Source organism: Xiphophorus couchianus, chromosome 5 (assembly GCF_001444195.1).
Source record: "Xiphophorus couchianus chromosome 5, X_couchianus-1.0, whole genome shotgun sequence".
Lineage (NCBI taxonomy): Eukaryota > Metazoa > Chordata > Actinopteri > Cyprinodontiformes > Poeciliidae > Xiphophorus > Xiphophorus couchianus.
Window position 1 is genome coordinate 32,203,233 of NC_040232.1, and position 24,140 is coordinate 32,227,372.

Here is a 24,140-nt window from a genome sequence, read left to right on the forward strand (position 1 = left end):
AACAAGAGAACTACGCAAAAGTTGTGAAAATTCCTTAGACGTTGGAAATGCTTCGTCAAAAAGAAAAACCTTCTTTTTCTCCCCAGTTGGTGTGACAACGCTGTTAAAAAGTATTTGCACACTCACAAATTTTAGAAAAATATGAGTAAATACAAAATTCAGTTAAAAAGTTACTATTTATTAGGGGATAAAAGCTAACCAGACCCTATAGGAAAATAATTGTTCTCCAAGTCTATTAATGTTGGAGTATTATGCAAAATCAACTTTTTTGAGCTTTATATAAAGTTATAATGTTATTCCCTCATCAAAACATACCTGGAGTGTTACTTTGATTCTTTCATGCATGTTTGAGAAATACTTTAATCTCCATAGCAACCATTTGGGGGTGCCTAAACAAATTGCTCTCACAAAGCTCCTCCTTTGTGAGGAGGAGCTTTCCCCCACACATGCTTTTCACTCTCAGCTCCTTCAGACTAGCAGCTGCAGCAATTAGCAAACAAATGGTGGAACTGTACATCAGCTGAGCTCAGCATGATTTAGTAGAGAAACATTGCTGTGATGACTTCCCGAAGGCAGATTGTCCAAAAGAGCAGGAGCTTCTTAAAGAGACAGAGGCCCAATTTGAAGGTGTCAAATTACAAAGTCAAATTTCTTTTATGTCATACATGATAAATTCAGCACTTTTATAGCAATTGAAGGGAACATAGAGCTGTAAAATGCCACTATGTGCCTGGAAAAAAAACATAATACCTCCCCTTGAGCTATTTCTGCCACTGGCTGTGGGACCAGTCCATCACTGTGGATGAGCTCGACCCCACTTTCTTGTGCAGAATTATTTTATTTAAAGCACATTAGAGGGTGTTTGAGCATTAATTGTTATGAAAGTCATAACCTTTTCATCCAGAGGTCAAAGGTTGTCCTTCTGATTACTTTTGGAGCAGAAGTTGTGGAGCAGGATCTCCATCACTTGACTATCACAACCAGGTTCGACTGGTAGTTTGGACTACCATGTCTGCCAGTCAAACTACCATGCTAAGTCAACTACATAGCAGTTATGGTTCTGTAATACTTTGTGTGTGCGGCCCACCCACTCACTCCTCACACACTGTAAAGCTTCTACTTAACCATTTAACTCAATCCACAGAATATTTTCTGAAGAGTCTTGGCGCAGGGGTCTCAAACTCCAGTCCTCGAGGGCCACAGTCCTGCAACTTTTAGATGTGCCTCTGCTGCACCACTTGAACAGGATAATTAGGTCATTAAGGCTCTGGAGAACTGATCTACACAAGGAGGAGGTAATTAAGCCATTTCATTCCAGTGTTTTGTACCTGTGGCACATCTAAAAACTGCAGGAAAGTGGCCCTTGAGGACTGGAGTTTGACACCCAAGACTCTTGGGTGTCATGTTTTTTGTTGTTTTTCTTTTTGTTTGAAGGTGGTATTAATCACCTCCCCCTTTTCAATCTATGCCCCACACAGTGAGTGTATGGCACAGTCCACACAAGTGTTCAATCAAATCAATCAAATTTTATTTGTATAGCACATTTCAGCAGCAAGGCATTTCAAAGTGCTTTCCATCATATCAAACACAGAAACACAATGCAACATAGAATCAACAGTAAAAACATGACATTAAGTCAGGTTCCATCAATAAGTTTGTAATTGATTACGTTTCAAATACAATCCTAAACAGGTGGGTTTTTAGTCGAGTTTGCATCCATAGAAGCTTTACCTGTTACACTCCTACTGTGTTATATGGAACAAAATACCTATTGCTATTTTCTTGTATACTAGCACTTCCCTTTGCGTGAGATTAATGCAGCAATGAATGACTCAGCAGATATCAGACAAAAAAAAAAGAAAGAGAGAAGGAAATACATGATGGGTTCTTCCTAAAATTCTTAGACATATGAGCCAGCACTGACGCATCGCACCTGAATGAATGACCTAATCCCCCTAACTATGACCTGCCCACCTGCAGTTACATCACTATAAACCTCCATTGTGCAACAGGAAAAAATGCTTCAGTGAGTCAGACAAAAAAAAAAAAAAGAAACAGGGAACCCAATATCAACATGTTTTAACTATTTTTGGCTTGGAAGACTTACTTATTAGCTTTTCATTATTCAAAGTCCAGCAGTTTCAGGGCAACACATTGAAGCATTCACCCGTAATGATCAATCACACTTGAAGATGGTCTTTTAGAAAAAACTTTAGTTGTTTCCTTGCGAACTCATAAGTAATTCGGTCATAAATTTGGTTTCCAAAAGAGATTTAATCAACTGACCAATCACATCTCTGATAGGGTCCTGTCAGATTGTCAAATATTTTCTAAATATTACAAATAAATTGCAGTAAATTCTTTCAAACGCTGTGATTATTCCACAGATTTCTGTGACATTATAGGGAAACAGAATCATGAATGGCATGATGTCATTTGAATTTTGTATTTTTGTGGGAGTGACTTTTTGTCTGCTTTCCTGCATTTGGATTCATCCTGCCCCCTGAATCAATACTTTTTAGAGACAACTTTTGATGCAACTACAGGTGCAAGACTAGAGGGTTACATGAGCACTAGCTTTACACACCAAAAGACAAAAAAAAAAAAAATTCACATTCTTTGTAAAATAGCTGGAGGTCGGTCAGATTGGATGGAAAGTGTCTGTGAAGATCAGTTCTCGAATTCTGACAAAGATTCTCGCTTCAGCTTAGACCCAGATTTAGACCAGACTAGTTTAACACACAAACTATGCATCTGCTTTTTGAATGTACAATCAAACTCTGATGCGGATCAAAAAGGCGAACTCTGGCCCGCCTGAAATCACAGGTCTCCGTTTGATTGAAGTGAACGCTTGACGCGAATGCCAAGCGGACCGGAGATCGTTCCAGAAGTGGAAGAAAAGAGTTGACGAAGATCAGACATTTTTGCTAAAGCTTTTAAAAGAGGGTGTGCTCTAATTCTGCTATTGCTAGGAAAATAACGTGACGAAAGTACCTGTCAGATTGTTTCGGAGCAAACAACTGAGTCAAACCACATCACAAACGAGTAAATAAACCAAATGTCTGTGACTTGTAGCTCCACGCTCTGCTGTTCTTTTCTCTACGCTTCAATGAAAGAGTGTTACTTGACATTTCTGACATGCTGCAGATGGAAGATTCCCACTGCTGCGCATATTTTCAGCCCTGCGATCACTAACAGCTCAGCAGCTATGGGGACATGAGGCTGAGCAGAAGGCACATCCCAGGTCAGATACTCTAACCACCACCTTCAACTCAGACCGCAAACAACATAACGCAAGACGGTTTGGGCATAAAGGAGGACGATCCACACAAGCCACATTAAAATGTTTACATCAAAAGTCCCATCTCTCATCATCATGAACATTATTGTTAGTTTGAGAAACATTTTACTAGCTCCCAAATTGCAACATGAGCTCAGTGCATTAGAAATAATCACTTTCTGAACACATCCAAAGCACTGTAATTTGCAACGTGTACGGAATCTTAAAATCAAAGTTTGTTTACGATCGGAAACAGTTTACACTTTAATTAACTCATATGACAGAATTGTGCTGGCGGTCGCTCTACAGTTCTCATTCACTCTCCTTCTTCTGTTGTAACTTATTAATTAATTTCTAATAGTTTGTTCTCCTTTTAATAACGTTTCTCTTGGCTGCGCTGCTTTCCAGTACGTGTCTGCAGGGACTATGGATGTTTCATCCAATCAGGTTTCAGTCTCTTCGTGCTACCAGGGACAAGCTAATCTGCCTAAATCCGTCAAAATCATTAGTGCGGTCGTACTTTAATAAAACTATTGCTGGGTTGCAGACACGTGACCCGGATGACATTCAAATGGAGGTCCGGAAGTGGATTTCTTCTGTACAAAACAAAGCAAAATGGATCACAATTATTAGCTAATGCCCTAAATAGGCTGGAACAGACAAGGCATCTCGAAAAAATGTGCGTATATTGAGGATATGATCCGTATTATCTCTGTAAAAAAGACTTCTCTTATAGTCTTGAGGATTTACCCGGTGTCAAGGTGATCCACATAACTGGAGCTACAGACCTCATATTATACCATGAGCCAGAAGAAAACTTTCAAAAGCCTGGAGAATACAATCATTTAGTTTCAAGTTGGGTCAAATTCAGGATCAAAAGAAGCATTAAATGGCTGTGGACTTGTTTCTGTCGGGTGAGTAGTGAGTTGTGCTATTTTAAGTAATTAATCTATGATAACGATACTATAGCTAACAACAAACTAACCCAGGTTATTTGTATGAGCTTGGATCTGCCGGTAAATCATTTATTTAGCTTGTGTAAACCCAAATTCAGGCTGGAGTTGTATGTTAATGTTGAGTCGTTGTAGGACGCTGGATTCAGGTCCAATGTAGGTCAACCATTCACAGCGATCTACAGAAACCCTATGTGCGTGTCAGAATATAGTTCGTGTCCAGACACGAAGCATGTGGGGGAATAATCACAGCTTACTGTGACTGTATGGTTGGGTAGGTTTTATTTAATTTATTTTGCTTTTTTTTTTTTTTTGGGAATAAAGTCCCACTGAAAAAACATTATACTGTATTTTCTGTCCGTGACTCGGCACTGAGCTAGCTGCAACATTAGCACTCAGAGGACAACCACGCTAGGGCATAAAAATAATATATCTTACCTTACATATGAATGTTTGTCCTTCTTAGTAACTGTCCAATAAAATATCTGAAAAAATATAATTAAACGATGCAATCAGAACCTGTTAGAAGGTGGCGCTGCAAAGTCTGGTGTTGTTAGTTTCCGCACCTCCTGTTTTTAGCTGTAGATTGTTGATCCCCTTCCTCCTCTTTTTTCAGTGAGTCTTTTAAAATTAACTCCCTTGTGACCAACTATCTTCGAAACACGAAAATAACATTTATCTTTCTTTCTATTAGAACGGTTGGAACAACCGTACAGAACAGAGACTTTAGGCATTTTGATGTTGGATCAACAGAAATAAATGGGCCGCATTTACTTCCTGCCCTCCATCTGCATTGGGTGACGTCGGTGCTACATCATCTGAAACCCAGCAATACAGCAGCGCTTTTTTTAAAACCAATCAGGTTTCAAATTTGCCCCACTGGGCCAGTTAGAACGTCCACAGTGTCGTCAGAGGTTTTCTGGCCTCTGATTGGATGGTCAGAGCCAAGCTAGGACTTGCAAATGTTGCTAGCAAAGCCCGTCCTCGTGCACATTAATACTTAATTAATTTTTTTGAATTTTATGTCCACAATGTCTGGCAGAGAAGGAGAAATTTATTTAAAAAAAAAACGTCAAGGTGGACTTTTTTCAGAAGAATTGGACATCGTTAATGAAATAAAGTTAAAGAAGAATTGGACCCTGTGACATGACCAACTGTGAGAAGAGGGGTAAACTTTGTACGGAATGATGTCAGACACTGAGGGTGTCCTTACTTTTCTTGCTTAGTTTGGTTGTTTTGTTCTGTTAAATGAGTAGAGCACGCTTAATGTTTTTGTTAAGTGCAAATGAATCCCGTATTTAGCCAGAGGTTAAAGAAAGCAACATTAGACAGCAATATTTTTAAGCATTTCTACAACAGAATTTTTAATTGGGTGACCTAATTATTCTTTGTAACTTGTAATTAATTGACTCTCTTTTTTTTTCATTTTTAACTCCCCAGAGGATGTCAAAAAACTTCACGTGATTATGAAATACCAATTCTCGTCCTTCCAGAAATAGTCTGCAGTCCCCTTAAAAACAGCCAGAGCAGCACTTTCCTTATCGGTGTTAAGCCAACCGGTCTCTGGGGAAACACACATATAAACACACACATGGTGGAAGTAATTAAAGCAAGTGGAGCTAAATTGAAGTATATTGAACTCATCTCTCACGCGCTTCCCGCTCTGTCGATAGATCACTCGCCAAGCACTATTGACTGCCTCCTGCTGCAAAGCCCTCTGTGCTCTCTGTCAGATGCTAGGACGGGCTTGAGAGATACACAAGATGTTTTAAGCTACTAAATCACTTATTTTTATTTATTTTTTGTTAATTTCATGATTTCCTTTTTTCTGTTACCTGATTTTTCACGTTTTGCTACCAGCTCGTCGTTTCCAAATCCCTTTATCTTCTCTCCTTCTTGCCGCGGTGGATAATGATTTTTGCCAAATGAAAGTCTTGCACTTCTCCGCCCCACTAGATTAGCGGATCAATGTAACTGCATTTGTGTGCTCACTGAAGGAGAGATGCTTCCACATGTTCAGAGTGTACAGTCATCATAAAAACCTAATAACATAGGTGTTCCTACAGGGACAGGAGGAAAAAGTGACAGCAAAGATTTTCTCCAAATGGCAAAGGGGAGTAGAAAGTCATGGATTTTCTTTTTCTTTCCGCACTGAATAATTAGTGTGGATTTTCCTCAGGGTCTTGACATGACAAATGTATGTCAAACGCATCATTGATGGCGGAGGAGAAGAATGCCTCTGCCGCTCCTTTGAAATGCATTTCCCCTGTGTCTTCAGTCCCAACTGCTTGATGTGAATTCAGTTGAAGATTAATTGATTATCTCAAACGCGTAATCAATACTAAGTGGGTCGACGTGTTTGTCTGCAACTGTGTGAGTGTGCTGTGAAGCTGCTTGCACGCTCACATTTCAGCCTTCTAGTACTTTATGAGGGGATTTCAAAGTTTTCAAATGACGCACAACTTTAACCCTGCCAAATATTAACTCCTACGCACCGTTGTGTGTATGTTTAATATATTCTTGTCCTACGCTAGACGCTTCGTGCAGATTGTCTGGACTCTCGGGTGTTGACAAACGATTGCGTTCTGGATTCATGGACTCTGTTGAAGTTTAAAATTTTACCCAATTGCTAACACTTGGCTGCGACGTATGTAATGTTTCAGTTCGCTATGAAGCTTACCGGAAATTGCCAACCGACCTCCACTGCGAAGAGAGAAGTGCTGAACCGAACGAGGCAGCTGTTAATGCTAATTCATTGTTTGTTAGCGTGGCCAACATGGACTGAACGGCTTCGTTCACTTCCTCCACTGACACTGCTACAGCTGCAGGCAGAGTGCAATACTAAAACAACGCAGGAAATCGATGTCAACGTTCACAATTTCTCCTTCTGTCTGCTGATTTGGCCAGTAGAAATTTTGCTTTCTTGTGAAGGGGAGAAAGCCCAGGATGTGTGGTGACTGAGAATTTTTCCGATGGGAATAGCACAGAACGGCAATGGCCAGGCAACAAAAATGGTTACAGTTCTGTGAAATACATCTATTTCAATACGGCTGAAAAAACGCAAAATTTTATAAACAAAAAATCAGGTTCCATTATGTGAATCTTTTTTTTCATAATTTCAATTTGCGTAACTCTGTGGTTAATGGAAACGCAGCTTGTGAAGGCAGGTGAGGGAGTGTTATATCTATTTGGGTTAAACCAACACTTCGACCACTTCAGTAGCTGCTGTCACGCTAAAACCCACCTGTGGCTATCAGCATAATTAGCTAACAAGTGCTATTTACTTTACTTTAACTTCACACTCACATTTCAGTCGTCGTTTGATCACCATGTTCTACATCTTCCAAATATCCATCTGTCTTTAAAAGCAGCACCTGACCCGTACCCAGATGCATCAACAAACGCTCGCACCCACAGGCCCAGGCCTGCCGCTGACAGGCTTCTGCCCTCCGCAGAGGGCCTATCAAAGCAACGCGGTTTCCTGCTGTTAGTGTGACAGCTCTTAAGCTTCACACATGAAAGACAGGCAGGGAAGTTTTTTTTTTTTTTACCAAACCTCACCTCAAAGCAACTGTGGGAATGCATGTGCATGTGTGTGGCGGTGTTTATGAGGATGTGTGTGTGACTGTTCTTTTCAGAGAGGTGTAGACAGCGGTCAGGCTGAGAACCTGCCAGGTTTCTAAAAGCAAAACATGACTTCACAACAACAGCGACCCGGGTGTCCTCGGGACATCAGCCTGCTGCTCTGTGCTAACAGAAAAACGAATGCTTCCCCCACACTTTTACACAATAATAGGAGTTCAGACAGTGTGTGTTGTCTTATAGGCTGGTGCCTATCTCCAGCGGTCTCTAGGCGAGGGGCTGGCACAACATGGACATAAACACAATGCTGCACATAAACAATGTAATCATTTGTGTGATTAATCCAAAAATGATGTCTTAAAGGGTACGTTCACACTGCAGCTCGAACTGACCCAATTCTGATTTTTTGTTTTTGTTTTGCAGTGGTCGTTCACACTTCCGAATAAATACGACCTGTATTTGTTCTCCATTGTGAACGGGCAAACGACCTGAAAGTGTCCTTCATGTATCCGATACGTATCCGATTCAAATGCGACTTTGACGTTAGGTCACATTTGAATCGGATACATATCGGATACCCAAGTGGCCTGGGTCGCAATCGAAAACCATCGGACCTGTTGTGTTCAGACTGTCATGAAAAGATTAGATACAGGTTGCATTACGTCAAAAAAACAAAATCGGAATAGTGTCACTTCATGCTGTGAACGCAGCTTATATCATGAATTGGTTTGACTAATTTTAGGTGCATTTACTAAAAACCAGGATTGCACAACCACAATAACAGAGGTAACAACATAGAAATGCAGTGTTTCAGTTGTTCACTTTATGTTTTTCAATATTTATTCCTATTCTTCACAACTGTTCTTCCCCCCTGATACTAATGTGAGCTATTTAGGATTTAGCAGATTCTGTGTGTACATTTGAGTTGGTAAAATCAATGCAGTGTATCTAATTAAGTGCTACATAATTCAAACCAGCACAGTTATGGTGTAAAGCAAACCTCTTCTACAATATTTATTTTTTGGACTGGAAGTAATATTAATATTTTTGAGCTCCAACTTAAATCTGATAGAGTCTGTGGAAGAAACTCCAGATTACAATGATGCCAAGGAGGCCTTGGAGTTAATCTGCAAGCACAAATCATCAAAATGCCAGTGAAAACGTAAACATATGTACATGTTCACTCAGTGGCATCAACAAAACACATAACCCATATATTTAGCCTATTAATTAGTAGATAATAATAATAAGACACCATCAAACATGTGACACGTGTGTGTGTGTGTGTGTGTTTTATGTTTTTCCTGTGAGGTAGCTAGATTATTGTGTCACCAAGTGTTTCTGTTTAAATAGAGAGAGATTTGAAGGAGGAACCCGAGGTGTTTCTAGTGATGACAGTATACATACTTGAGGAGTTACGGCACAGGGGAGATGACACAAAGTATGTGTAAAAGTGTCAGTGTGCTTGAAGGCGTGGGTTTGTGTGTGTGTGTGTGTGTGTGTGTGTGTGTGTGTATAAAATTGGTTGCAGGTTTAGAATCAGAGATAAAGATTGTAATGGATGAATACGGATGTTGGACTGAATGGGGGAACCCAGAGAGAACCCGTGCATACACGGGGAAAACTGCTACCATGCAGCCCTTGATTTTTTTTAGATATGTTACATCCCATTATTGCTGGTTAATATTATGTTTATTTATTGGAAATATCCCTGTCATGTTTGGTGGTGTAGCATAACAAACTGCAGCACTGACAAGAATTCATTCAGCAAGTCGTGTTTTCATTAGCAGTAAGTGGAAAATCGTCACAATTTCTCTGAAATGTCTCGTACTTAATTCCATTTGTAGTCATCACTCGTCCATACATGATTTGTTGTATATTTAACATTTAATGGACCCTTGAACTCCCCATTTTTTGGTGACAACGTTTAGAATCAGGATGAATGGAATGCAGTGGATAAATACAGATGTTGGACTGAATGGGGGAAGCCAGAGTACCCATTCATACAGAGAGACACTGTGCCACCATGCAGCCCGTGCTTTTTTAGATGGAAGCATAAAACTACTACTATTAAAACTGAGCAATATTTAACTAATAATAACTAATAAAAATTAGCAAACACACTCTTAAAAACTACCCAAATTAGACAAACAAAAAGTCACAACTAAATAAAACTAGACAATGCTGAAACACTCAAAACTAACTAGACTTCCCTCACCTAGGCCCCAACTCTCTGATAAATCTAAGATATCAGAGACCCACGTTGTAGTCTGCTGTGGGTGGTTTTCTCTTCTCTCTTTATACTGGCAGAGACGTGATGGAGTGATGGCTTTTTTAAATGTTTATTGGATGTTTCCATTTCAGTGATTGGCTGGTTTGACTGTATTCTTTCAGATTCTGAGACAAATCGGTCTTCAAAGTTGAGAAACTTATTTTGAACTATGAAGCGAATTTTCAGGTGAAAAGTATCACGAACGGCTGCTAGACGGTTGTGATAAAGTTTGATCGGTATGACAAGCTCACACTACACTGTTGTGACGGTGTGACATCAGCGAATCTGAAGAAGCCTCTGACTGAAGCTCTATTTTCCAAAGACAGTTTCATGAACAGGATAGTCAGGGTTGTCCATAATCTTCTTGGCTTAATGGAGAATCCTTCCTGGCATCATCATCTCCAGAGGCTCCACAGTCGTCCCCAGAACAGAACCAGAACTTTTGAATCAGGTTGTTGAGCCTTTTTAGGTTCCTGGCTCTGATGCTGCTGCCCCAACAGATGACGGCTGAAGAGATGATGCTCTCACCAACAGACTTATAGAAGATCTGCAGCATCTTGTTCCAAACCCGGAAGTATTTTAGCTTCCTAACGAAGTCCAGTCTGATCATCTATTCACAATGGCCTGTTTTAGAAATTGTACATCTGAAAAGAAATCAAAGTTTTCATTTCAAAAGGGCTAATATGTCCATACAGCTTCAAACTGAGAAGTCGTTTGAAGAGAACTTTGGAATGTGTTTGTATTGCTTAATGCTAAATTTCTCATACAAGAGTTGTCATATTATTTTAAACAAAAACATCAGGTTTTAGTTGTTTTTTTTGTTTGTTTATTTGGTTGTTTTTTTTTTTATTTTTGCCATCTGGTGTTTATGAGCAGGATGAATCCCTTAAACCTGTTGCTAGGCAACATTCAAACAGGGCAGCCATTTTCTGGATTATTTTATGTTTAGTTCTGTTCTCTCTGTGTTTATCAGTTTTTATGCTCAGTAGTATTTTGAAAACCTAACTTTATTATTTTTCTAGGCAGCATAGTTATTGCCGCAGTCGTTCTTGTTTTCCACTGACTGCTGCTGAACACCGTCAAGCTCCAAGCAGGAACGAACCATTTCATGCAGATCCAGGGGGGTTCAGGGCAAATGTGTACTTTTTGGTCTGGGACAGGGAGGGGTAACATTTAATTTTGACTGCAATATAATTAACTTTGTAGTTGACAGAGCCCCTTTTTTTTCCTATTAACAAAAAAAATAAAAATTGTGAAGGAGCACTTGGCATTGTCATAATTATTCCCCCCTATACGGCGCCCCTGCTTGTAAATACTATAGGGGACCACTTTCGCAACATTTGTCAACACAAGATGATTAGGAAAAATGTCTGGATTAGGCATCAATGCAGTTAAATTCAGACATAAATGTGGTTACTAGAATGAATTCTACAAGTTTTAAATCAAAATGTTAGTGCCAAAAAAGCAAATATGATTTATTAAACAAAAATGTTGCCAGTGTAAATATGTTGGGGTTTAATAGGGAACTTAGCAACCAAACATATTGATTGACCAATGAGCAAGTCAGAGTTCCTCTGTAAAAGCTGGAGTTTGATCATCCTTCTGGAGCCTAAAGGTGAGAGTCAAGGTGGAAAACTGTTGCTGCCAGTCAGTCTGGAGACGGTCATGAGGCTATTTCCAAACAAGCCCATCATTGTACAAGGAGAAAGACCGTCCACTATTTGAAAACGCTTAAGACAGTTGTCAGTCTACCCAGAGAATAGTACCTAAAGGTCAGACCATGCCACGCCCAAAATACCTGCAAGGAAAAGAAGAAATTAAAGTTGATCTTACACTCTTTAGAAGGCATGCTAACCCTTGACGTTCATGGCACCAAAGGTTGTAGAGACAAATCAAGCATAGTTTGGAAGCATTGTCAGGAGAAAGTCTGTTCTCTCTGGAAAAAAGTGGCAGCACGCCTTAAGTTTGCAACATTGTGTCAAAATTAGCCACCAGAATTATGGAACAAAGTCCTTTGGGCAAGTGAGACCACGATAGAGATGTTTGGCCTAAGACCAAACAAAGCACATTGACACAAATACCAAATATCAGCTGTTAGGGTTTGTGGTGGAGGGCTGATGATCTGGGCTCATTTTGTAGTCAGTCACTTGACGTGGACACTCCTCTGTAAACCGAGGTGTTCAGGTGTCAAATGTAAGGCCATGGAACAGCTGTAAATGGGATGATCGATAGGAACATTATTTGAAACTCCTCAACCGAATGGCTGAAGATGAAAAGAAAAGCTGTTGCCTTGGTGTAATCAAACTGCAGCCCTCAACCTGGTTCAGGTGAAGGCCAACAGACCTCAACAAGCTAAAGCAGTAGCTGTAGAGAAGAATTTGAACGACTTTTTCCGCAACAATGTGACGAACTATGGGAGTTGCACTGCAATTTTCAAGTTATTGAAAATCGCCGTGCAACAAGCCTTTAAATGACCCCGACTGTACATAGATGTGCAGTTGGCGTAAACATGTATCTGAAAGGCATTAATTGGTGTCCTCTTTTAAGGTCCCATTTCTCCTGCAGAACGACAGGAATCCCGGCTGATCTGGCGCATCGAGCCCTGGACGAGTCAGCACACGCTCGGCCCTCTGAGCATCCACAGCGCGTTCGTGATTCATCTCTGAGCGACTTTGTACATTTTAATCACTCAGAAGGAACTCATGCAGGCACACGTCGAGACTCAATGACAGGTGGGCTTGTTCAAGAGAGAGAGAGGGAGAGAGACAGAGTGCGTGTGTGTGTGTGTGTGTGTGTGTGTGTGGGTGTGTGGGTGTGTGTGTGTGTGTGTGTGTGTGTGTGTGTGTGTCCCATATTGGTGCTTGAAGTCAGACGGTCCAGGACATCCAGGGTCCCCTTTGAAGGTGTGTTCATGTACACACACACTGACCAGCTGTTTCTCTCTTCCACCGCGCTTTGATGTCTCGACTTTTTGAGTCGCTCCGAGTCCTCACCTGTTGCTGTAGCTCCTTACATCCCCGTTCCCAAATATAATATATACATTGCATCTGAAATAACAGCTGATTTGCTGCTCATTTTGCTGACCAGCCACCACTGCAAGATTTTTCTAAAGCCTGAAATCTTGGAAGAATTTTACTGCAAATGCCTTTATGCATCACATAACTGTAACACATGTGAGTGTTAAAGCTCTTCTCTGCCAAAGTAGATGAAATTCTGAAATCCTGGGAAAGGCGGAGATGCAAAACCAGACTTCAGTGGTGTAGACTGCAGCACATTGCTAACATGTTGACTGACTCTGCAACTGTTGGCCTTCCATGGTTTATATCGGGATTTCATGTGACCCCACCAAAATGAAGTAGTACATCACTGCAAAATGGGAAGATGATAATAAATATTTGGTTTACAGATTCCTTATTAACAAAAATATAAACAGTGTGGTGTGCATTTGTATTTGGTGTGAGACATTTCATATTTCAGCATCAGACCGGTATAAAGATTAATAGAGAGTATCAGTATCTGCAATACCGATACCGATACTTTTGATATGTCATGAATCCTCTGGCCTTCTTAAAACTTAGGACAGGATTTGGACAAAGTTTCTAGGTCTGTCCAAAATACTTTGACAACATATTTTTACATTTTCAGTTTAAGTGTATTTAATCAAGGACAGCACAGTGAAGAATGTTACATGATAGAAAAGCAGCAGTTGTTTTGTACGAAGGTTTGTTAGCCACATGCTAATTTGCAAACTCAGTCCTTGCTTGGGCCTTTATTAACATGACAAACAAAAGCAAAACACCTTTGTGTTCATTTTTTCAAAATAAACAAAGTACTAAAAAGCTGATGGAAAGGTGGATGCAGTTGAAAGCAAGACAGTTCTAGAAAAAAAAAAACATGTTAGAAGCTGCAAGAGATGGTTGTGGACAACATTCACGTGGAAGAATGGCCCAGTCCAACTCCAAACTTAAATAAATCTGGACATTTGTTTTCCATAAAAAGGTTACGAAAAGGTTTTGCTGTTCATCTTTAGAATGTTCCATCTTTGGTAAAATACCAAATGAACAATGTAAAGCAAATAGCAGCAGCTTGCAAGCACACGCCGTCACAAACATATCCTCGTGTCACTTAAGTATGATAATTGTTGTTTGGATTCGGCTCCATGTTTCTGTGTCTGCATCACCTTAAATTGTCTTTTCTTCCACAGATGTTAATGATGTTGTTGTGTTGTCGCACACAGACGCGGCGGCTCTGCAGCACGGATCGGTTTCATGAACAAACTCTCGTCTCTGTCAGGAACACGCGCTCAGAAAAGTAGCTGACTGAACTGTGTTCAACCTTTCTCTCCCCCCACCAACATTTTAAGATCAGTGAGTATTTAAAGTATTTGCACAAAGCAGAGGTGGAGTTAAATATGCCAGCTAGGCTGGCTAAAACCATCATCCGCATATTCTTTCTTTTCTCTTTTTTTTTTTTACTGTAGCACTTGAAATTTCTCTGGACATCTAACGCGTTTGAAATGTATTTTAAAATGTAGCAGATGCTTTTTGATATTATCAATTGTGTAATTGTACTGCAGGCTGATTGTTAGACTAATAATAATCATTAATAATAAAAACAGATTTTTACAGAATTAACTTTTTTCAATTTGGCACAGCTTGTATCAGCACAATTTCTTCTTTTTTTTAATTTTTTTTACCAAATTTAGAAAAAAATATTTGACTCCACACACATTTAATCTGTTTTTGCTTTTTGGTCACATTTAAATCTTTCACAAACAATATCAGACAAAGATAACCTGAGGAAATTTGAAAAAGTGGAGTTTGTGGACGAGCATTTTATTTTTTACTGTCAAAACAAAAACCTTAACTTTTACATTACTGTTATTTATGTTGTTGTTGTTTTTTCAGCCATTCAGAGATTGACTTGCAGGTGTAATTTGGATTATACGGAGCAAAATTCATGGTTAAATTCAGTTAATTTATTCAGGTCTTGAAGCATTAAAGCAGCCAAAAAACCATCATGCTACCACTATTATTTTTGATGTAATCTAATCTTGACATATATGGGTTTTTTTACCAAATGCTGTTTGGTAAAAGAACATTATATCAGATATCACTAATAATCACACATTTCCCAAAAAGTCCTACTTTTGTCTCGTAAAGGTTCAGGAATTTTTCACAAAATTTTTGTGGGTCATTAAGATGTTTTTTTTTTCTTTTTTGAGACTGAACTTTGTGTTCTGTCAGAACAGATCCTCCTCCATAGATTATATGTCCAGTGGGTTTCTTATTCTTTAATCCTGAACACATTTAGTTCTCCTCCTCGATGAGCCGTTGATGCTCTCCAAGAGTAACTTTGGTAGAGTCTCCCGTCTTTGTGCGGTTCATCGCTGCTCTGTGTTTCCTCTGTCGATAAAGGCTCTCTCTTTGAATTATAAAAGTTTGGGGGAAACCTTTACAATCCTGTTCAGACTGATTTATGTCAACAACTTGTTTTTCCAGCAAAGCTGAAACTGTTAAGCCTGCAAATACTGGGCTGACATCACATTAAATGGGATAACTCTCAACACCATAGGTGTATTAAGCCAAAGATTAATTTTGGGGGAATGGTTTGTTGCCAACATAAGCATTTCTGTACAAAAATCATTGCAATATTTTGCATAAAAAATAACTGGAAGAAATAAAAGTTTTAAAAATGTGGTTTTCTATATTAGTATATTGGGGAATTATCAGTTTTATTACACTGGCTACTTGGTTATTGATAGAATTAGTAAACTAAATGTATCTACATTCCTTCCGGCTCGTGTGTTTTTTGGGGAATAAGGACTCATAGTGGGAAAAATGTCCCAGTTGACAACAACAGCTCAGGACGTTAGAAAACAGTTTTTAACCCAACATTTTCCCATGTTGCAAACTTCTTTTAACCAGCTTCCCTTTGTCTTGGAGCCATTAAGTCCTTCTAATATTACCTGGTCTGTCTGCGGGCCGGCGAAGCTCCAGAGGTCCAGCCTTTGTCCAGGCCGGGGAGCTGGCTGAACTGAAGAAGCCCGTGTCGGGGGCCTCTCTGCTCAGATACACCTGATACCTGCCTCACGCTCCCCCACACCAGCATCCACTCGCCCTCTAGTGTTCTGTCTGGACCCCCAAAAACCCCCCGCTCTGCTTGTCTGCCTGCCAGCTGGCGCTTTCTTTTTTTTTTTTTTTGCGCACAGTAAAGAATGAAGGATGTTTTTGTCGACTATGTCCTCCGCTCGACCCTCTCTCCGTCTCTTTTGTAGAGTCCATGTGGACTCTTGGTTGTTGTCTTGGCTTCATATTTGTCTGATCACCTTTGAAATTCCCAGCCTTGCATCTTTGCAGCCCCTCACCCAGTTCTCCCACCACTTTGACTCCCTTTCTTGTTTTGGGGATCTGGCTGATTCACGGTCAGATAATGACGCTCAGCCGCGTCGAGGCCTAAATGTTGCTGAAGGTTCAGATGTCAACCAAGCAGAGCAGGAATTCATTTTGGCTTTTTAAAGTTGAATTCTGTGCATTCTGATGTCTTGCAAAAGTATTCATAACCCTTAAACTTTGTAACATTGTGTCATGTAGCAACCCACAGGTGACTTCTTGATTCAGAAGTCTCCTAATTGTTACAATAGAGTTGATCTGTAATATAACGTCAGTGTGAACAGAGCTGACCTGAAGTCCTTAGAGGTTTGTTAAAAAGATTTATTTCTGTTGTAAAAACAAGTTAAAATACTGTAAATTTTTCTAGTTTTCATGAATGGAAATAAGATGTTGTCACACACCATATAGTTTATGCTGCAATGCATTCTGGGTAGATGACGTATCATACGTCAAGCCAGAACATATAATTTTTTTTTGTGTGACTTTTTTTTTTTTTTTTTACATTTTTATCTGCTTAAATAAGATTTTAATAAAATTACTAACATAGACTAATAGTGTTTAAAAAGCGATCTGTAAATCACTTTTGACTCAAAACATAACAATGTTGATTAATTTCATTTTCGGGCTAAAAGAAGCTTTTGAACAATAATATGGAATTGGGGGTTTACTTACTACATGATTTAAATTAAAGCAAAAACTTGGTTAAAAAAAGGGAAATACTTTATGGACTTAAAAAAAAGTATATTAAGAATTATTTTGTGAAAACCACAATTCAGAGCCACAAATGGCTCTCAAGCTGCATTTCACACACCCCTTGTTTAGAATAAAGTACGCTTGACAATCTCTCATGTAAAAACCCCAAAACCTCTGGTATTTGACAAAATATGAAAAAGGTCGAATGAACATTAATACTTTTGCAACACGTGTTAAAAATGCTACCAATGCCAGACATGTGAGAGTAAAACCTGAACAGAATAATTAGGTCATTAAGGCTCTGGAGAACTGATCTACACAAGGAGGAGGTAAATAAGTCATTTCATTCCAGTGTTTTGTACCTGTGGCACATCTAAAAACTGCAGGACAGCGGCCCTCGAGGCCTGGAGTTTGACACCCCTGCTCTAGAGCCACGGTTTGTCTTTAAACTGCTCTCACTTTTTACTGCGCGTCACCCACGTGCTGAAGTAGCACTGCCGCTTTGCAGGGACACATGTGGATTAAAAGAGGCTTCACGTTTGCATGCTGATGAGCGTCCGACCGGACAAGCTCAAGGACAATGCACGGAAAACTTCCCGTTCTCTTTTATAGCATTCACAGCTGCAGCTTGGCTCCAGGTCACAACCGCACATCGGCGCCGTTGCTGTCAGGACTTATCAGAGTCTGCGAAACGTATTTTATAGGAGATTTTGTTTGCTCTTGGCCCACAGTTTAATACCGGCACGTGTCTGATTCTTTAACAATCAGATATTTCCTTTCTGCTAATGCGCTCTCCTAACGTTTAGCATGTTGGGGGGTTTTGGTTCAGTTGCCTAAACTTCCATGTGTCTAAAAGTCCTAAACCAAAATATTGTGTTTTAGTACTAAATAGTAACAATCTCTCACTGCCAATTTGAGGTTGCAGATTAACAGAGTCAACAATTTATTCTTATTTTTAGCTGGGATAAACAACCATTAACAAATCCCACCTGCTTGTATGGGTGTGGGCGTGTGTGTGTGTGTGTGTGTGTGTGTGTGTGTGTGTGTGTGTGTGTGCTGCAGACCTATTTATGAAATTAGAATATTGTTGAAAAGTTAATTTATCTCAGTAATTATTAATTACAAACAAGCTCACGTTATCATGCCTTTATTTCAGTTACCTATGAAAACAATTAGTGCCTAACTTTTTCCATCTTTCCATCATCTTTTGTCCAATGAATAAAACAAAATGTATTTTCGTTTAATAAAGCAAAGTTGTTTTTTGGGGTGGGGGGTTGCTGTAATTAAATCATCTTCTTTTCCAACAATTGACAAAAAGTAACATTTCCTCATGAGGAGCTGAACATTTTTTTCACTTTCCCACATAATTGTAAATTACTTTTTGTGCATTTTCTGCTCTTGACCATCCGACTGTGCGAGCAGATGATGAATGGCTCGTTTCGACCTCCCAGCTGTTGAGACCATTTGTCTGAAGCCACTGTGGCTTTGTCAGCACAAACAAACGATCTGTCAGCACACACAGACGTAACCCAACTGTGAAGCCTCGTCGGCGCTGAGCGTGATGGATTGGACCCGCGGTGAGTCTCGTCCCGGTCATCGATGGGCAGGTATTGGAGCGGCATCATGAAATATTAACCAGCTGGAGCTAAACGGTGCTGTAACAAGCAGCCAGAAGGCCAGAGAGAGAGATGTTGGAAATGTATGAGGTCAGGATGAGAAGAATCACAGTCTGCTCTCAGAATCCCCAAAAATGTCTCGTATTAATGTCATTTTTCTTTTTTTCAAAAATTATTATTCCAAGTGGAAATTCCCACCATCTTTGATACGTAAAAAGTCAAACAACGCGCAAATTAAAAGCTCTCACTCGTTCTCCTTTTGTCACTCCGGCCCACATCCTGTTGTGGTTCTGCTTCTCTCCTTTGATACCTGAGAGCCGCTGACTCCTGCAGACAGACAAGGCCCACCTTTGTCTTTGCCACACACTGCATCGTCCTTCTTCTTTTCTTCTTGTAAAATCAGAGCGAGTTTGTCTGTCCGTGTTCCTCAGTCCACACACACACAGAGTGTACTTCTCTGCATCTCATCTAAGCAGAGGGATGTTTCAAATATCCCATTTGTTTAAAGTGCATTACTGAGGACAAATTCTTGGCAAGGAATCGCTGTATGGGTGTGTGTGTGTGGGTGTATTGACGCAGTGCTGCAGGATAATCTATACTAATGATTTCCCATGGACACCTCAAGTTGGTCTGAAAACCACAAAGGGGGAGGAAGTGGTGTTGAGGGAAAAGATCAAAGAGAGAGACGTGTGTGCATAATTTATTGTCTATAAATCACTTATTAATACCTTAATGAAAAATCTATGTTCAAGTGAATCAATTGTAGAGACTCTAAATTCAAAATATAAACGTAACTCAGTACAAAGGTAAGTATTTTGAAAAGAAAAAGACAATTTCATATTATGGGATTATTGTGGGGTTTTTTTTATCAATATTTGTTTCAAATACTAAAGGAATTCTGCAACTGGTCCATATTTAATGTTAGTTTTTTGTTGTTAATCAATCAGAAAGTGTGGGAACTTTAAATTACGAATGCACAACTCTGTGTCTCCTCGGAGCATGCAGCTGGAAGCAGAGTGCACGAAAAGATTCAAAACAATTTTCTCAGTTGTCTTGCTCTGTCTTTACTCTCCTAGTTCAGTTAAAATGATCTATCTTATTTGCTAAATGCCAGAATAATAAAAGATGTATTGAACGTTCTTTACATGCACACATAATTGTTAGCATTTAGCAGCATTCCCGTGTATGATTTTGGGTTTTAACATTTTGGATTTTCTTCCAGCGGACCTCTGACAATTGTTAGCTGGCATTTTGGATCAATGTTTCGTAACGTTCCTTTGTCATGATGCCGTTTATTTTGTCGAGTGCACCAGTCCCTCTTGCTGCCAAATACCTCCCACCACATGATGCTGCCACTCTCATGACGCTCTCAGGCTGGCAGTCTTACCCCTTTTTCTCCAGATGTAAAAAAAATATCCACACACCTCAGTTTTTGCTGTTAGTTTCATCATATCACAAGATATTTGGTGGTGCTTTTTTTTTGTATCTCAAAGATTTCTTATTAAGTCCTAGTATATACAACAAAAGGAACATAATATTTTTACTCTTAAGGCAACACTTTAATTTACTGATTTCTTTGAGTGGAATAAAAAAAAAGTTGAAACCTCTCCAGGGTTTCCTCCGGTGTTTTATAAGCCTGGCGGCCCACCATGCCTTACTAGCCCCCTCGCCAGGCTAAAAAAAAAACACTAATTTTTTTTTTTTTTAAATCAAGCCGCACTGCAAGGTTCTCTGTAGCTCGGAGCTTTTCACTGGCTGAGTAGATTTATTCCTAAAATATAGGTTTATACTTTATGCATTTAAAGCCGACAGAACGGACCAATCACACAGCTGCAGCCTCTGCGCGTTACCTCGCGCGCTGCCGCTGCTTTATTTTTGAAGTTTACCTCAGCGGGGATCGCGCGCTCCTCCTTTCACTCAAACTGGACACAGGCTGACATGTATGGATATTTACATCAACTCCCTGTGGTGAATTATGTCGCCCCCGTTCACACAAACTGGACGACCTGGAGGATGCTCTTCCAGGCGGCTCCAATGTAAACCTTAACTATAAACGCCATACTGCTGTCTTGGCTCAAAAACGCGCTCAACCCGAACTGTTGAAAATGACTATAACTCAGCCTTCAGTCCCTGACATCGCCGCTGTACCACTGACAGAGAGAAAAGGGGATGGAAGCTCGGCAGCTGGGCTGATACAGTTTACAATCAGTCTACAGTTAACTCACACTTTGCGAATAATGTCAGAGTTGCTACCAGTAACCAGTTTTGCTCCTTCGCTGGGCTGGCAGTTTTGGCGGGTCTGAATCGCTGCCAACAAAAAAGTCCGCTTTATCTCCAAGACGAGAAACAAAAATATGCGTCCAGTTTTTGGCTTTCCTTGCCCTCTTTTTTCCATCCTTTCCACTTTGCCGCTCCATGGTTTTCCACTCATGTTAACTTACTCCGTAGAAACGCTCTAGCTAGTTTGCCGTCTGTTGCCAAGTGACTGATGATGACGTTGGTAGACGGCTGGTGACAAGCTTTACCCAGAATACACTTGGAGACAATATGGACGACCCACTTGTAATTTTGTATGTCATAAAGTTTAAATATAAATAAAGCCAGTCATGTAAAACAACATTTTATTCAATATTTTACACCCACTATGTCACTAAAATCAGTCGGTCTTATAAAGGTTTTAGCAACTGTGAGTCAACACTGACTGGGGCACCAAACTATTTAATCCTACATACACCATACTCACCTGAGTGAAGTTGCCCCTCCCACCCTCTTCAAATCAGACAAAATTGGTGTCAAACGTTTGTGCAGCACAAATTTTCGTTTGTGCTGCTATCATTTTATAGATGTAAAGAAATGTTTCTAGAGGTCATCAAAGGTCAACCAGCACCCCCACCTTCCTCAAATCAGACGAAATGGGTGTCAATTAACTCGACTACGTTTGTGCTGGTTTGTGCAAAACGTTGGACACCAACTTTGTCTGATTTCATAAAAGTGTGGGGGGCTGGATGACCTTTTGACCTTTAACCTTTCATTAATAGTTTCAAAGCCAAAGCAGCACAAACGACAATTTTTGATGCACAAACCAGCACAAACTGGTTTGTGCATTGATTTAACACCATTAAATCAAATGTAGCACCATTGATAATCTCAATAAACAAATGTACATATACTGTATATATGTACTCTTAGAAAGCTTATTTAAAAAGATATCATAATTAAGTGGGCAGTGATGTACAGATTAAGACACTTTATCAGGGTTTCCCTTAGTGTATTATAAGTCTGGCGGCCCACCATGCTTTACTAACAACTTTTTAACCCCTGCGTGTTGCTTTTACACTTTTGAGAAGCCGTTAATCTACACAGTGGAATGTCCTCTGTCCGATCCACATTGTTCACTTTAGCCAATCGGGAGAAGCAGTTCACACCCTTCGGTGTGTGCCAGAGGAACCGTGAGCGCTTAAAGAGTCAGCACACAGCAAACCCACAGAGCGGGAAAATGAATTTGATCATGTGATCAACCTGCAGCCTTAAGTGGCTCGTTTCCATTTCATAAAATTCACACAGTTTGGCAATAAAAAATGTAATAAATAAATTACAACTGACATGACAAAAGTCTCCTCAAGGCAAATCACAAGAAATGTAGTAAAACTTGCATATTTGCATTAAATCTCGACTTTGATTCAGTCATTTTGATCAAATTATTCGTTATGGTTTTATATCTCTTGAAGGAGGCAAATGATCTTGAGACTGATTTCTTTGGCCAGGGCTTTTCCCAATATCGCTGAAAGTCAGTCAGATTTGACTGAACATACATTTTCAGGTCTTGCCACACATTCCCAGTTAAATTTAGATCTGGGCTTTGACTGGGCCGCTTTAATACATGGTCATGCTTGAATCTAAACTATTAAACAGAAGCTCTTGCAGCTTGTTTAGGCTAGCTGGAAGGTGACATTCCTGTCTTTTTCCTGCTTCCCTGCTGGAGAACAGCATCCCCGCAGCATGATGCTGCCACCATCATGTGAGGACCGGAAGGTGTTTTCAGGATCATGTGCAGTGTTAGTATTCTAACCCATGTAACTTTATTTTGCACCGGCTTTCCTTTACATGTTTGATTTGACGCTCTTGTAGCAAATTGCAGAGCGTACTTCTGTACAGTTTTCATGGTCGTTGATCTTCATGATGGTGTTTGTTCACTAATGTTATCTTACAAACATCTGTGGGTGAAGCATAACAAAATTAAAACAAAACTCATACAGCATAAATACTTTTAAAATTTTTATTTGACAATTTTAGCTGTTTTGCTTGCCTTAGTGTGAATTGTTTGGGTTTTTTTCTTACCCGTTTCTTTAATAGATATGAATGAATTAAACTCACTTGTATATTTGAACACATTTCCATTGATTTAAGTGGAACAGAACAGAAGTTTTATTCACAAGATCGATTTAAATCTTTTATTCTGGTGTCAAAAAAGTGGATCTGCTGAAAGGTGCAGCTTCAGACACAAGCTGATGCTCTGCTGCCATCTGTTGGTCAGGATGGACCAACGCATTTCCGGGCTGAGGCTGTCCAGTTAACTTCATGAATCTCGTATGATTGAACAATCCAGTTTGAACCACTGATATAGATTAAGATATTAAAATGCTACAATTCGACCAATAATACAAGCGGGGAATAACACAGGAATACTTATATATATATATATATATATATATATATATATATATATATATATATATATATATATATATATATATATATATATATACATATATATATATATAGTGGAGTAATTTCAATGTCTAGAGCATTTTTTCCATTCGTTTACATATTGTGAACTGAATGTAATAAATAATTGCATCATGTTTAGATTGATTAGCCTGAATATATATTTGGATAAATGTTGCTGCATGTAGTAATATTATTACAACTGTAATAAATACATTATGTAAATAGTACATTTAGAATCCTCAACCTAAATTCGAAGTTTGTTAAAATACACACAGCTATTTCATTTTTTAAAAAATTGTTTAAACTCTAAAAAAAATCACATGGTTTGTCAAAAAGAAAACGTTTGATAAGTAAACCTGCACATCAAATCACCTTCTTTAGAGCAGCGTTAGCGCCACCTGCTGACTATGATTGGCAGATAAAATCATTTGATGATTTTCAACACACTACTATGAAGCAATTAAGTTAAATACATATTGAAGTACTTGGTACCTACATATACCTTTTTCTTATGTTGAAAAAATCTAATTTTTTGTGATTTGTATTTAATATAAATTTTAAATGCCTTTAGATTTATGTGTTTATTTAGCGCACATAACTTAAGTTTTATTTATATTAATACTT